The sequence below is a fragment of the Sturnira hondurensis genome, unplaced genomic scaffold (genome assembly GCF_014824575.4).
Source record: "Sturnira hondurensis isolate 20B ecotype Veracruz unplaced genomic scaffold, ASM1482457v3 Scaffold0010428, whole genome shotgun sequence".
Lineage (NCBI taxonomy): Eukaryota > Metazoa > Chordata > Mammalia > Chiroptera > Phyllostomidae > Sturnira > Sturnira hondurensis.
Genome location: NW_028083059.1, coordinates 17,394,976 through 17,410,238, shown reverse-complemented (window position 1 = coordinate 17,410,238; position 15,263 = coordinate 17,394,976). Strand labels below are relative to the sequence as shown.

At 30.8% G+C, this 15,263-nt stretch overlaps 1 long non-coding RNA gene across 1 annotated transcript; it reads left to right on the top strand.

Moving 5' to 3' along the window:
* Positions 1-257: 257 nt before the first annotated feature.
* On the top strand, positions 258-14,565 carry LOC118995778 (uncharacterized). Its single transcript, XR_005068358.1, has 3 exons — positions 258-332; positions 13,917-13,920; positions 14,532-14,565. It is a non-coding gene; the product is annotated as an uncharacterized LOC118995778 (long non-coding RNA).
* Positions 14,566-15,263: the final 698 nt, after the last annotated feature.

Genomic DNA, 15,263 nt, shown 5'->3' with positions numbered 1-15,263 from the left:
GTTACTGTCAGTTTTTTTCATTATTTCAATGTCTCTGGTTATATTTTGCTTGCTTGTTTTTTTTATGAGATTCCACTTATAGCTGAGATCATATGGTATTTGTATTTTACTGCCTGGCTTTTTTTCACTTGGCATAATGCTGTTCAGTTCCATCCATGCTGTCATGAAAGGTAGGAGCTCCTTCTTTCTTTCTGCTGCATAGAATTCCAACATGTAAATGTGCCATAGTTTTCTTATCCATTCATTTACTGATGGGAACTTAGGTTGCTTCCAGAACTTGGCTATTGTAAATTGTGCTGCTATGAACATTGAGTTTCATAGTTTCTTTTGAAGTGGTGTTTCAGGAGGCTAACACCAAGTTCATTTCATTTTAAAGATCATCAATAAATATTTGGTTAACAAATTGACAACCAACTTAAAACTGTTAACTAGAATCAAATAATAATGAAACTATTAACTTGTAATATATCAGAAAATAATGTTTTGGAAATGATATGTTACAGGTGTGCTATTAATATCTAAATTAACATTTATAATATAATTTCCCCATTATTATAGTAAAAACAAGAAAATATTAGAAAATAAGAATTTTTGCTATTATTACAAATATCTTATTTTAACTCTACCTTGCCATAACTGTTCTTCAAATAAGTTTAGTGGCATAAAATATAAAGAGATGAGGTTTTCCCCACAATATTATTCAATATTGTCTTAATACTTGGCCCCGAAATACTGGTTTCCACAATTGTGTGTTTTTCATATATACTCTCTTAACTCTATGTGTGGGAAATGTCAGTAAATATAAAATATATTATCATAAATATTTTCTATCTAAATATTTACATTACATAAATATTTTGCAATTGCCTCTGATTTTTTATTTAAAAGTGTGACTTAAATAGGGCTACGATAATGCTTTAGGCAATATGTTTACAGAGAAACAGTGGAGGTAAGAAGCAGTTAGAACAGCAAAACTAATTTATTCATTTAGCTTATTTAAAATGTACACATTGCCCAAAGCCAGTAGCACAATGTACTGAACATAAATTACAACACTTAAACTGAATGTAGCACATAATGGAAGAAATAAATACTAATGGGAATGACATGTATGGAAAACAGTAGGCAGGAAAAAGGCCATTAGAATAGAGTGCTCATTCTATCAGGAAATTGGTTAAATTCCAGAAACAGTTTATCTACATAAGTTCAGCACTGGGAATTAAACATGGATTTTCAGCAAAAGAGTGCAATTGATCTTACTATTTTTATGTTACTTAAAGAATATAAAAATAATGAAATATGAAATTCTCAGCTATCGAATCATGCATAAATGAAAATTAGTAATCCTTTTAAATACATCTTGAATTAATATGAAGGATAGATGAAATACAATTAAATAAATTACTTAAATAAGCAATACAAATGGTTTTGGGGGGAAACACCAATTTGTATTGGGCTTGTTTATGTAAAGATATTCCATAGATAAGTTGCTAGATAATTTTCCCATAAAATATTTTTGTAATATTTCTCAGGAGAATTTATTCTACTTTATATTTCTCTATAACTTACTAAAACATTATTTTTAAATTTCCAATAAAAGAATTATATTATAATTCTAATGCAATAGAATAGAATTATAGTTATTATCATAACATTATAAACTTTAAGAGTAATTTTAAAGCCTGTTTTTATGAGTTTATGATATAAACTTTGTAATATGTTGAATGGTATGCTCAAATACATGTCTAAGTCCTAATAACATCTTAATATTTGTGATCAGTGAATATTATGTGGAAAAAAGACTTTGTATATTTAATTAGTTAATGATTTTGAGACAATGTGATAATCAATTATCTGGATGAGCCCTTAAATTCAATGACATGTGTCCCTGTAAGAGTGAAGTAGGGTTTTACCAAACAAATTGAAGAGAAAAAGACATCCACAAAAGACAAGGCAATAGGGAGCAAGAAGTAGAGATTAGATTTATGCAGCTACCAACTAAGAAATACCGAAGATTGACAGATGACAACAGAGGCAAAAGTATTAAATAGATTCTTCTTAAATAACTTTTTGGAAGTATGACTCTGTTCATACATTGAATTTGAACTTCTCAGCTCCAGTATTATAATATAATACATCTGTTGAAGCTATCTAATTTGTATAGTTTTTTTTGTTTTGTTTTCTTTTATTATTACAACAGTGAACTAATTTTTTATTTTGTTAAGTTCTTTATGTGAATGGGAACTTGGAAAGATTTCCAATTTATCTTTAATTGCATTTTGAAATCAGTGAAAGACTAAAATATTTTAATAGACTGTATTTATTTCTTATTTACTTGTATCATCCATTTCTATTTCTAGTGCTTAATAGAATATTATAATGGAATTAAAGTGCATTTATGGTTATTTGATTATTTTTATAAAATAGAAGAGACAGCTTGAATGTGAAGTGATAGATATAAATTTCAGGAAATTAATAATGAAGATAAAATATATAGCTATATTTAATTAATATATTATTATTAATTAATACATTTAAATATATTAATTAAATACAGCTTTTATATATAGCCTGTGGTAATATATATTATAACATATTAATAATGAAGACGATATATGGTTATATAACATCAAAAAGTCAATTATAAGAGCAAAAGGCATTAGTCATGATAAAAAAGATAACATTATAAAAACAAATAGAAGGGAAATGAACCTGGATGAACCTAGCAAAATAGCCTTAGCCTATGTAGGATAATAGTTGTCAGAATTACAAGAAAAATTCACAATCATACTGATAAACTTTAAAATATTGTAGTAAAAATTTTTGCGTGGAGTATATATAAAGCAGAAACATTAATATAAATAAGAAAAATATAAGCATCATTAACAAGCTGAATACAATATATATCTCTATACCACTAATCTAAAAGAGAATATAAATCCCCTGCAATGCAATCAGACTAAGAAATGGCAGGTAAGCCCTGGCTGGCGTAGCTCAGTGGATTGAGCAGGAGCCTGCGAACCAGAGGATTGCGGTTCGATTCCCAGTCAGGGCACATGCCTGGGTTTCAGGCTGGTTCCCTGCAGGTCAACTCCCAGCAGGGGATGCACGAAAGGCAACCATACATTGATGTTTCTCTCCCTCTCTCCTTCCCCTCTAAAGATACATAAATAAATAAATAAATAAATAATCTAAAAAATTTAAAAAAAAGAAATGGCAGGTAATAAAAACATATTTTTGAAGTTTAATAATATTCAAAAATATATATTTTTTAAATTGAGATGTACCTGAGCAAGTATCTAAGAAGAGTTTGCAGTGAAAAATCTGCCATACTGAGTCAGGATATAAGGAAGTTAAGGAAAACTCCTGGCAAGGGAATGAGAAGGTACAAGTGGACATATCAGGTGGTAAAATACTAAGTTTTCTCATTAGAGCCTCACCTCCACTCATGATCAAAGGGAAAGAAGCGTATGTCAGGAGATTCCCACAGGTGGTCACGGAAGTCAACAACAAGGACTGCCTATAATCAGGTCAATCCAAGATGGAAGAAGAAAATGCACCAGAGACTAACCCCAAAGCTCATTATATATACTATCATTATAACTAAAAATGGCACCAAAGTAGAAGGCAGGGTGGGTGAGATTGGGGTGAATACCATGGCACTTCCAGCATAGATTAATGAATAAGACCCTTCTAACTAGAAAGCAAAGTCAGAATTAGTGACTACAAATTTCAGAAATGACCTACCCTTAAAAACACATAAAATACAAAGAACTGACTGACACAGTGCACAACTAACTCACAAATTTGCCTAAGTCCACTTAGTCATGTACTTTCCCACCTTTCAGAGTGGCACATCCCATCTCCTCTTTCCCTTACCTGAATAAGATTTGCTTTCATTTCACTTCAACTTGTTCTTGAATTCTTCCCTGCATAGCCAAAAGCCTCAAGGACTTGGACTGTGCTGGGACAGGGCCAGCCCTGGCACAGAACCTGTCCAGTGCCAACACTGCATGACAAATGTTCATATTGTATCACTCCAAAAAATTGATTTCTAGCTTTATATCTGAGATACATTGTTGCATATGTCTACTGGGAAATTAACATAAAGAATTATTAATTGTAGTGATGGTTTTATTTTGAAAATATTAAAAAACTGAATTCTTCCTCCATGGAAAAATTATTGAACTTTACTATGCAGAATTAAAATTAATGAATATTTCTACATAAATCATTATGCATAAAACATATAAAGTTAAGAAATTGAAATTCCAAAGTGATACATAAATTAATAATAGTTACATAAAATTATAAAACACACAAAAAATGCATATTTTTTCTTATAAATAAACCCATGTGACTAACACAAACTAAGGGTACCAGTGAGGTTAACCTGAAAAGGTAGAGGTGATGTTAAAATTTCAAATTGATTTTACACTTTTTGCTCACATACATGGCAATGTACAACATTTTTTCAAGTAAATAATAATTGTCTATAATATTATTTCAAAATGTTTGTATGTTATATACTTGCTTATTTATTTAAAAGAAAAAGAATAAAATAATGGACTTGTGTGATGTATACATCCTCAATATTTGAATCTTTAAATTGGCTATCTTTCCTTCAAAAAAAAAAAGAAACAAAAAACTAACTTAAATTGGTGTAGAATATATAACAATTGCTTTGTTCTCAGAATTCTACACATTGCTTACTTAGATGAGTAGTTGTTACATTGTAAAGAAGTGTGACTAGATATATGTTTTGTGCATAGAATATCAATTTTTGTATTGCCCAAATGTGTGCAAAACTTATTCTTAAAACATAAAATTCAAAATTTTTGTCTTAATAAACATGAAAATGAATCTCTCTGTAAGTTGTACCTCTTACTTGATGGATCTTGTTTACAAGTCAATTTAGATTATTTTTTTATTCAGGAAAATTGTAGTTTCCCTTGTTTAATCTGCTTCCTATTTTATTAATCTCATCTTTTTTTAAGTGAACTGTTAATTTTTAATATATTAACATTAAAAATTAGGGGGGCAATGGTGGGGGAGGGAGTGTGTGGGTAGAGGGGAATGAAGGGGGGAATAGAACAACTGTAATGGTATAATCAATAAAATATATTTTTAAAAAAATTACAGTATTTTAATAAAGTACTGTTTTCTAAAAGTAACTTCTATGCCTTATAGATTTTCTTTATTCAAACTATTTTTTCTTTGCATCCTTAGCATTATGCTTTTAATTTTTTGTGTTGTAGGATGCCTTCAATAGCTGCTGTATGGCAATATTGTCCCTTTTTCTCTTTAAATGAAAATATAACTAAATAATCAATGTTTTGTAAGTTAAAAGTATCATATATATATTCTACTTATCCATTTGATATTTTATAGTCCTCAATTGTAACATTCACTCACTTAAGAGGAAGTATACTGGTCTCTCTTGAGGGACCAGTATTATTAATAGGTAATGTTAACTTATGTTAATTCACATTATCTGTAATTATATTTATGAGGATATATTTCAAACATATCAAACAATAGTTTGCAACAAAATCTAATTAAAAATTTTAGCCAGTGATTCCTATCCATTGTTCTTCTAGGCCAAAAATATTCCCTTTTAGGCTTGATTTCTTCAGAAATGAAACACTTTTTAAAAAATATATTTTGCTATAATAGTCATTAGATAGGTTGAGTAATAACTTCACAACTGGTTTAAGAAAAAATACCAATAAGCCAAATTAAAGTGAAATAGTCTAAACTGACTTGGAATACAGAAGTGAGTTTTCTTTCTTCAGCTTCATCTTTTCACAAGAAGATATGCATAGATCAAAAGAAATTGTATATGAATTTTTCCTAGTGATCCCACATGTAATTCTGTGGTTACATCTAAACATTCCTCATCTTAAGAAGCAAATATTTAAACAAAATTTCTCACTTTTACTGATATTAGAACTTAACATACTTAATATTGTTTTTATGGCCCCTCAAAGGAAAGATTTTGTGAAGTAAACTATCTATCACTAGCTCATACTCTCAATTCAAATTAAAATTGTTATGAATACCATTAAATTTAACCATCGTATATGAACTGTCTCATATTTTAAACTGCTTAAAAGCACTTTGCTCTCTAATTTGTAAGGATTTTGTTGTTTTAGTGTTAGGGGAGTACTTGCACATAGTGAACTCTCAATCATTTATGTTCATCACAATATATATTCATTTAATTTTATCATAGAACTGAACTTACAGGGAATTTAACATATGAAAACCCAATGACCTTACACTTTCATCTCTAGAGAGTTCTCAGATTCTCAGGTATAGTAATTGATCTCTATATGATAGATACATTTTATGTAAAGCAACAGTAGTAGAATTTCAAGAAGCATATACTGGTTGTCTCTCAAAAATAATAAATCAAAATAGTATACAAAACAAGTTGCATTAATAAAAGGCAAAATGTTGTAATGTCTTAATCATCACTATTTTTAAACATATATAGTCTCAATGGTATGTTACTTTTTTGGACTCCAAATGTTTACTTTATTTCTGCGCTATTACAAACCACTTCATGAAATGTAAAAGTAAATATTAGTAAAGTAACTGATTTACCCTTCATGGCTGAAATAATATTTTTGCAGTATCCTAGAAAAATCTAACAAAAAGTGGCTAAAATCATCAGTCTACAGTAATAACTGACTAATATGGTACATACAAGCTTGACTATGTGTATTTCAAAAGTCCCTGAAAGTAGCTGAGGTGAAATTTTAGGAAGACAGAGTTGAATTAGAATTGTATATTGAGCAATTTTACCTTGTAATTCTTAAAGACAACATTGATAAGACAATTACAATTATTAAGAGATATCATAGAGAAGATGTACCAGTGTTTTGTCAACACTGGCCAGGGAGATATTACCTTAAAGAAATATTTTGATATCTTTAGCATCTTCTTTAATTGGAGATGGTTGCATGAAGTCATCATAATTGCATATCACTACACAGTAGTATCATCCAACTAACTTATCAAAAAACCTCCTCAATGTAAAATTTACATTGCTTTCAATTATTTATGGGGAAGCAATACATAGAAAAGTGAAAATCCTGCTCTTTGCGTTGAAGATGTGTCTTTCACTGGACACTGATACGTATCAATTTAGCATAGATATAACACTGGAAGGAATGGATAAGGATGTATGTCTAATTTTACTCACCATGTTAAGTTATTTAGATATGAAAAGCTAAAGTACAGACACTGCATAGGTGTCCATATGAAGATAATGCCTTAAGACCAGCTCCTGCCCACCTCCATTTATGAATAGTGCCTCTAGGGAGCATTGATCATGTATATCATCCAGGGTAACAGTGGAAGACCTTGTGCTCATTAGTGCATTGGAGAGAACTTAGATCATTATGTGCATAGTTCAGAAAACATGGTCTTTTAGGTCAATACATTTAAGTGAGGTTTTCTCTTTTAGCTCTCTTAGTAATCTTAAGTATATTTCCTCATATTTCTGATAATTATGCCAATAATAATAACAAATGATTTTAACTACATAAGCATAGAGTGAAGATATGCTAGTTAAGAAAATAAATGTTTAAAAAAATCAAAAATTCCTATACAAAATTAAGTCAATGCATAAGGTACTACTTAGTGGATTTCAATCTGCATAAAAATTTATCTCCCTATTATTCAAAATAGTCTTTAATAATCTATTCAACTGCATCGTTGCAGACTCCTTAAGTTAATAGAGAATACAATATTTTCAGGTTATTCAACTGTTTTATTTTTTGTTTGTTTTCTTTTTAGTACATCATGAAAAACAGTTGCTAGATTACTACTAGGACTGAATGTATTTCATTGGTGACTGGACCAGAAGGAAGAGATGATATTTGACTATCTATTAATATTGTCCCAATGAAGAAGAATAACTTATAACCCTTAGCTGAATGATTGTTGCTGATTAAGAGGCAATTCCGGTATGCAGAAAGAGATAAATCCAGTACTCAAAAATTGATACTCTGGAACAACTGGCTTACTTTCATAATGAGATTTTGACAATCATCTAAATGTAAATGTGGTAAATAATTGAGCTTTATAAGACCCATAGTAGCTATACATGCAGGCATAGTACATTGATGCTTCTCTTTCTGATCTAGTTAATATCAAGAAAATTTAGACATGTAATGGAACAAAAAATAATTAGAAAATTCTCAGTTATTCCTTGAATGTACTAGATTGTTTAGAGGAGAGTTTATAATAAAACAAAATAATTGTATCCTAACAAAGGAACAAGGACATAAAACTAGATAAGATGTTATGTTTCTAGTTAGCAGGTAAGTCAAAAAATTCAAACATAGGTCTACAAGATTCACTAGGCCATATGCTTAATTGAAGGGAAAATTTTTTGACATTTTTATTTCACTGTGAGAATCAAACTTAAATTATATTATTGCTGGTATTGAAATTGTAAATAATTAATATGCAATGCTTTGCTTATTGAAAATTACAAGACAAATACTTTAGTATTATTTAATGTTCTTACTTAAAGTATAATATTTTCTTCCTCTCTCTTCCGAGAAGTTATCCAGCCATACAATATGAAAAATAGAGACATTTACTGAAGAAGGTACAAGATACAAAAAACATTGTGCATAGAACAATGACTCCTGATTCCCCTTCAAAGTAGGCACTTTGAGGCCTCACACAGTTCTCCAAATCACCATCAGCTGCCCTGTTGTATTTTCCTGAATCTCATTGTCTGAAATCTCTTCCCTTTCAAAGGTGATTTTAGTTTTGGGAAAAGCCAGAAGTTTCAAGGTGCCAAATCAGGGCTGTAGGCGGGTTGAGTCACCTGGATGATTTGATGTTTCACCAAAATCTCTGCATGAGAAGTAATTCATGAACAGGTGCATTGTTGTGATGAAGATGCCAATCAGTAGTTGCCCATAGCGACAGCCTTCTGAAATAATTGGAAAGTTTCTGTGAAGGGATGTTCAAGCTTAGTGCAAAATTTGATGCAAATGCATTGCTTTACTTGCTCAGTCATTTTGAATGACAGTGACATGGTACACACGGTCACTCAATAGCATCTACTGCCCACACTGACTAGTACAGTGAAGTTGTCATTGTTCAAGCATGGGCATTCTAGTCCAATCTCCTTGGCTTCCAGGTTACATTGATGTCATGCAAACTGTTCTCTTTATATTAACAATGGTTGGACATTTTCTGACTATAAAAATATCTATATATACACACTGTTGTCTATATAGTGTATAGACAACTTCAGTGTTATCTAAAGTGTTCATATATGAGTGTGTATACATACAAACACACATATATGATATATGTATGTATGCATGCATATATACACACATACATATGCATGAACACTTTAGACAAAAATTTCCTAATCAGACTCACTCATATTTAAGCAAACTTCTACTGCCATTGAAATTAAGAATAAAAGCAACAGGGATGTTTTCCTGACATTTTTATTTTCTTATATATTCATTAATTCAGTTAAGGTTTTTCAAATGCTTAAGTCCTAACTAAATTAAATTCAACTTTACTATTAAAATCATATTTTAATCAATGATACCTATCAAGACTGAAACTTATACATTTTCATTAAGGGTAGAATATATCAGAGAACATTTTATTGGAGATAAGCATATCGAGCAGAAAATTTGATGGAATATTTTAATTTTCTTTAACACACGCTTATACATACACTCATACCCCAAAAGAATTTCTTATTTAATTGAGATTCATAAAGAATATAAACTTTGAAGATAGTTAAGAATAAATATGACTTTAACATATAACTCTACACTTTCAAGTCCATCATCCCATTCAGTAATCAGCTCACTCATTTCTCAGTTGAGGTTACACAGCATTATTTAATATTTAAATTATTCAGTTTAATTAAAGTAACAAATTCAGACTTAAATGTGCTCAGAGGGGTAGAAAAATATTTTCAATTTATAATGTAGCATTTAAAAATATGTCCTTTAGCCACCTGGAACTTAAAAATATAAAATTTGAAAAGTTACTCATTTGAAGTTCAAGAAGTAAGCTAATTTTACAAATATTAAATGAATAATAACTAAGCCACACTTAAGGCAAAATCTATAGTCAGTTATTAGTAAGGATAACTATAAATGACAAATACAATGTCTAGTTTTCTAAAAAGAAATGTTTATTAATCTTTATTAATATTTTATTTTCAGTGTTATGTTTACACAAATATCTACTTTTGTTCTTTTTAATGATGGATGGGTTTTTAAATTAGTGTTATGCTGACTCCTTACATTGCATTTGGAATAATATTTTTCCTGTTACATATTTTTAAAATTATTTATTACCTTCTCAATAATTGAAAGTTATGGTATAATCAATATATTTATTTAATGGATTATTGTGTTAGTATTATCATCTTCACATTTCATATTAATAGAACTAACAAAAACTGTTATCAAGTTGATAGTATTCCTTATAAGGTGTAACTTTTGAAAAATTTGAAAACACCAAAAATCTCATGAATAGTGTTTTTGTCTGTACAAAAGGCAAAAGGTGCACAGGGACCAAAAAAAAAAAGGCCCCAATGAAAGAACAGATCAAAGCTCCAGGAAAATACAACTAAGAGATGAAGAGATAGCTGACCTATCGATGCACCATTCAAAACACTGGTGATCAGGAGGCTCACAGAATTGGTTGAACATGGTTGCAAATTAGAGAGAAAAAAAAATGAAGGCTATGAAAAGTGAAACACAGGAAAATGAACAGGGAACCAGCAGTAACGGGAAGGAAACCGAGACTCAAATCAATGCTTTGGAACAGAAGGAAGAAGTGAACATTCAACCAGAATAGAATGAAGGAACAAGAATTCAAAAAAATGAAGAGAGTCTTAGGAACCATAAGAGAGTCTCAGGACAACTTTAAACATTCCAACATCCTAATCATAGGGGTGCCTGAAAGACACTAGGAAGAACAAGAAAATGAAAACTTATTTGAAAAAATAATGAGAGAGAACATTCCCAATCTGGCAAAGAAAGTAGACATTCAGGAAGTCCAGAAAGCTCAGAGAATCTCAAAGAAGTTGAACCCAAGGAAGTACACACCAAGGCATATCATAATTACATTATCCAAGACTAAAGAGGAGAGAATCTTCAAAGCAGCAAGAGAAAAGGAGACAGTTACCTACAAAGGAGTTCCCACTAGACTACAAGCTGATTTCTCTAAATAAACAAACAAACAAACAAACAAACAAATAAATAAATAAAACTTTCAGGCAAGAAGAGGCCAGAAAGAGGTATTCAAAGTCATGAAAGACAAGGACCTACATCCAAAATTGCTCTATCCAGCAAAGCTATCATTTAGAATAGAAGGGCAGATAATGTGCTTCCTAGATAAGGTCAAGTTAAAGGAGTTCATCATCACCAAACCCTTATTATATGAAATATAAAGGGACTTATCTAAGAAATAGAAGATAAAAATATGAACAGTAAAATGACAACAAACTTACAGCTATTAACAACCAAACCAAAAAAAGATAAACAAAAACAAGAAATTAGCAAACAAATAGAACAGGAACAGAATCACAAGAATGAAGATCACATGGAGGGTCATCAGTGGGGGAGTGAGAGGAGAAGAGAGGGGGAAAGGTACAGAGAATAAATAGCACAAATGATAGGTAGAAAATAGAGAGGGGGAGATTAACAATAGTAAAGGAAATGTAGACACCAAAGAACTTATATGTGTGACCCATGGACATGAATTAAAAGAGGGAATGTGGCTGGGAGGGGATGTGCAGAGCAAAGGGGATTTATAAAGGGGGGAATGAGACAACTGTAATATCATAATCAATAAAATATATTTTAAAAAGAAAGTAAATTTTGCTTTATTTGGGATGAAATCAGGTGTTTTACCTGTTCAGAGAAACTCTCTAGTACCAAACTATAAATGATCCCTGAAGGTATAGTTTCAGGTATTGCATGTTTTAAAAATTCTTGCAGCACACCAGTGTGCAGCAGCACAACAGTTGAAAATCGATGATCTCTAGAGTTTAAATGAAATAGGGAAAAATAGTGATAAATTCAAAGCAAGTGAAGTAGAAAGGGTCACGAAAATAAGAAAGAATAATATGAAGAATTTGACTTTCCTTATTGTAAAGACTGAACATAACGGCCCAAATTATTTCATCTACCTTGTGAGACAGCTGATAAGTTAAATATAAAAGGCCATATTTTTAATACTAGTAGGATTTTTTCTTATCATATATTCTTAGATATCATTAAAATATCCAATTTTCCTAGTTTTGTTGTTAATTGAAAAGCTTGATGTTCCAGTTTATCTCTATACTTTTAAATAAGACATGTGAATTGAAATACGGTGGATTATTTAATGTAACATGCTTTCCACTTTTCATCAGCATCCCTCTACCACGAGCAGAATCATGATCTTTTCTGTGAGAAAGAACAGATGGGGGTCTTTATTTGTTTCTTCTAATGATAATCTTCCAATGTCTGCTCTACTATTAAGAACATAAACATAATTAAAAAGGAAATTAAATGTGTTTAGTAGTTTTTATTTATTTAAACTAAACATTTTTTCCTATTACTGTCACTTTATCAAGGTAAATTTCTAAAACTTCTAAATTACAGATCATGAAGGATTTGACAGCATGGCATTAATCTTCATTATTGATTCAATTTTACCATTGCATAAACATATAAAAAGGAAATAAATTTATATACAATATTTTAAAATGAAAACTTTCAATAATATTGCTCAATAATTCTCAATTTTGGTGACAATACCCCTGATTTATAGAACACTCCAAGGCAAAAATTTTAAAGCTAAATTATAGTTTGGAACAATAGTAATCAATTGTAGTTTCTATTACAGGTGTTCAAACAAATGTCAATTAAATAATAGAATTCTACAATTAGTGAATACATTAGTTAGGAATTTATTTAGAAAACAGAATTTGAGCTGATCAACTTATATAATGTAGTTTAGGGATAAAAAGACTTAAAGTACTAAACTAATTCATCAAACTTATCTGCAAGTGCCAGTTTTTCACATTTAACCAAAACATGTATATGTGGTCAAAACTATAAAACTGTATTTCCAAAAAATTATAAACCCTGACTGGAGGAGGCTCAGTTGGTTGAGCATAATCCCATACATTGGAAAGTTGTGTGTTCAATTACCAGTCAGGGCACAGGCTTAGATTCTGGATTTAATTCCCATTCTGTGTATGTTTAGGAGACAACTAATCAATGTCTCCTTTTCACTCTTTCACATTGATGTCTGTTTGCCTGTCTCTCTCTTTCTCTATCTTATCAATAAATACATCTGTGAGTCCAGATGAAAAAGATTGTTTTAGTTATAAAATGCTGCTTTTGGTAAAGAAAAAAGATGAAAACCCAGAAATATTTGTTACTTCATAGTTGTGTTTTATTTATCATTAATTTTAATATTTTTGAACTCCTTTAGCTACTTTAGAAATGATTAAATAATTCTATATTTTAAATTATATTATGAAGACAAAAAACAGGCAACAAACTAGATTTCAAGTCTGTGATTTTCAGCTTAATTTTATTTATATTTTATAGAAATGTAATCCAGTCATATTCTCTTGTAGACAATTGCATAAATAAGGATTTATGTTGGAAGTGACAGAAGACCAGTTTTAACTGGCTAAATAAATCAAATTCATGAAAAAATATATGTGTAAGCTTAGAAACTAGACATGCCATTAGGACTTACTCTCTCTGTATCTTGGATCTCTGTTTCTTATCTTTGCACTTACAACAACTCTTGCAACAATCACTAAGATTTACTTGCATTCTCATACCTCATTTTTTTCCTGGAGAGTCTAGCAAACAACTCTTTATTTGTATTGGCTCAAGTTGAGTCACATGCCCATTCTAAAATTATAATGTTGGAAGAGCTTTAGTCACACCTGTTACCTTTTTTCTCCACTACTTACTTCCAGAATTTTTATTCTTTTGTGTACTTCAACTTTTTAAAAGTATTGTGCAGTTACAATTTTCCCTCCTTTCCCCCACTGCTAACTCCTACCCCACTACCCCACCACTCTCACAGTCAATTCCTCACCATTGTCCATGCTGATGAGTCTTGTATTCATGTTCCTTTTCTTGTTCCTCCACCTTCATTCCCCTGTTATCACTCTCCCCCATCTCATCTGGTCACTCTCAATTTGCTCTTTATTAAAATGTCTCCAGTTATATTTTGCTCATTTGTTTTTTGTTGATTAAGTTCCACTTACAGGTGAGATGATATGGTATTTGTTTTTCACCAGCTGGCTTATTCACTTAGCATAATGCTCTCCAGTTCCATCCATGCTGTCCCAAAGGGTGGTGGGAGTTCCTGCTTTCTGCTCTGTAGAAATTCCATTCCATACATATATATATATACGCCACAGTTATTTGAACCAGTAATTTATTGATGGGCACTTAGGCTGTTTCTAACACTTGGCTATTCTAAATAGTTGGGGTTCATAGTGTTTCAGGATTTTTAGGGTATATTCCTAGCAGTAGAATTGCTGGATTGAAAAAGCAGTTCCATCTTTAGTTATGTGAGGGAATTCCATACTGTTTTCCACAGAGGATGCACCAGTCTGCATTCCCACCAATAGTGCACTGGGGTTCCCTTTTCTCCACAACCTCACCAGCACTTGTTTGTTGATTTATTAATGATAACTATTATGACTTATATGAAGTGGTATCTCACTGTGGTTTTAATTTGCATCTCTCTAATTGCTATTGACATTTAGCATTTTTTCATGTGAATTTGGGCCCTCTGTATGCCCTCCTTAGAGAAGTATCTGTTCAAGTCCTTTGCCCATTTTTAACTGGATTACCTGTCTTCCTGGTGTGGTGTTGTGTGAGTTCTTTACATGTTTTGGAGATAAAACTGTTGATCAAGGTATCATTGGCAAATATATTTTCTCATACAGTTGGTTCATTTTATATTGTGTTATGGTTTTCTTTAGCCATGCAGAAAATTTTTCATTTGATGTAGTCCCATTTGTTTATTCTTTTCTTTATTTCCCTTGCCCTAGGGAATGTATCAGTGAAAATATTGCTGCATGAGATAGTTGAAATTTTTTTATGTTGTACAATAGTACGATAAAGGAAATAGAAAGTATAAACAAGAACCAGGAAGAAATGAAGAACACAATATCTGAAGTAAAAAATACACTAGAAGGAATTACAAGCAGGCTCGATGAAGCA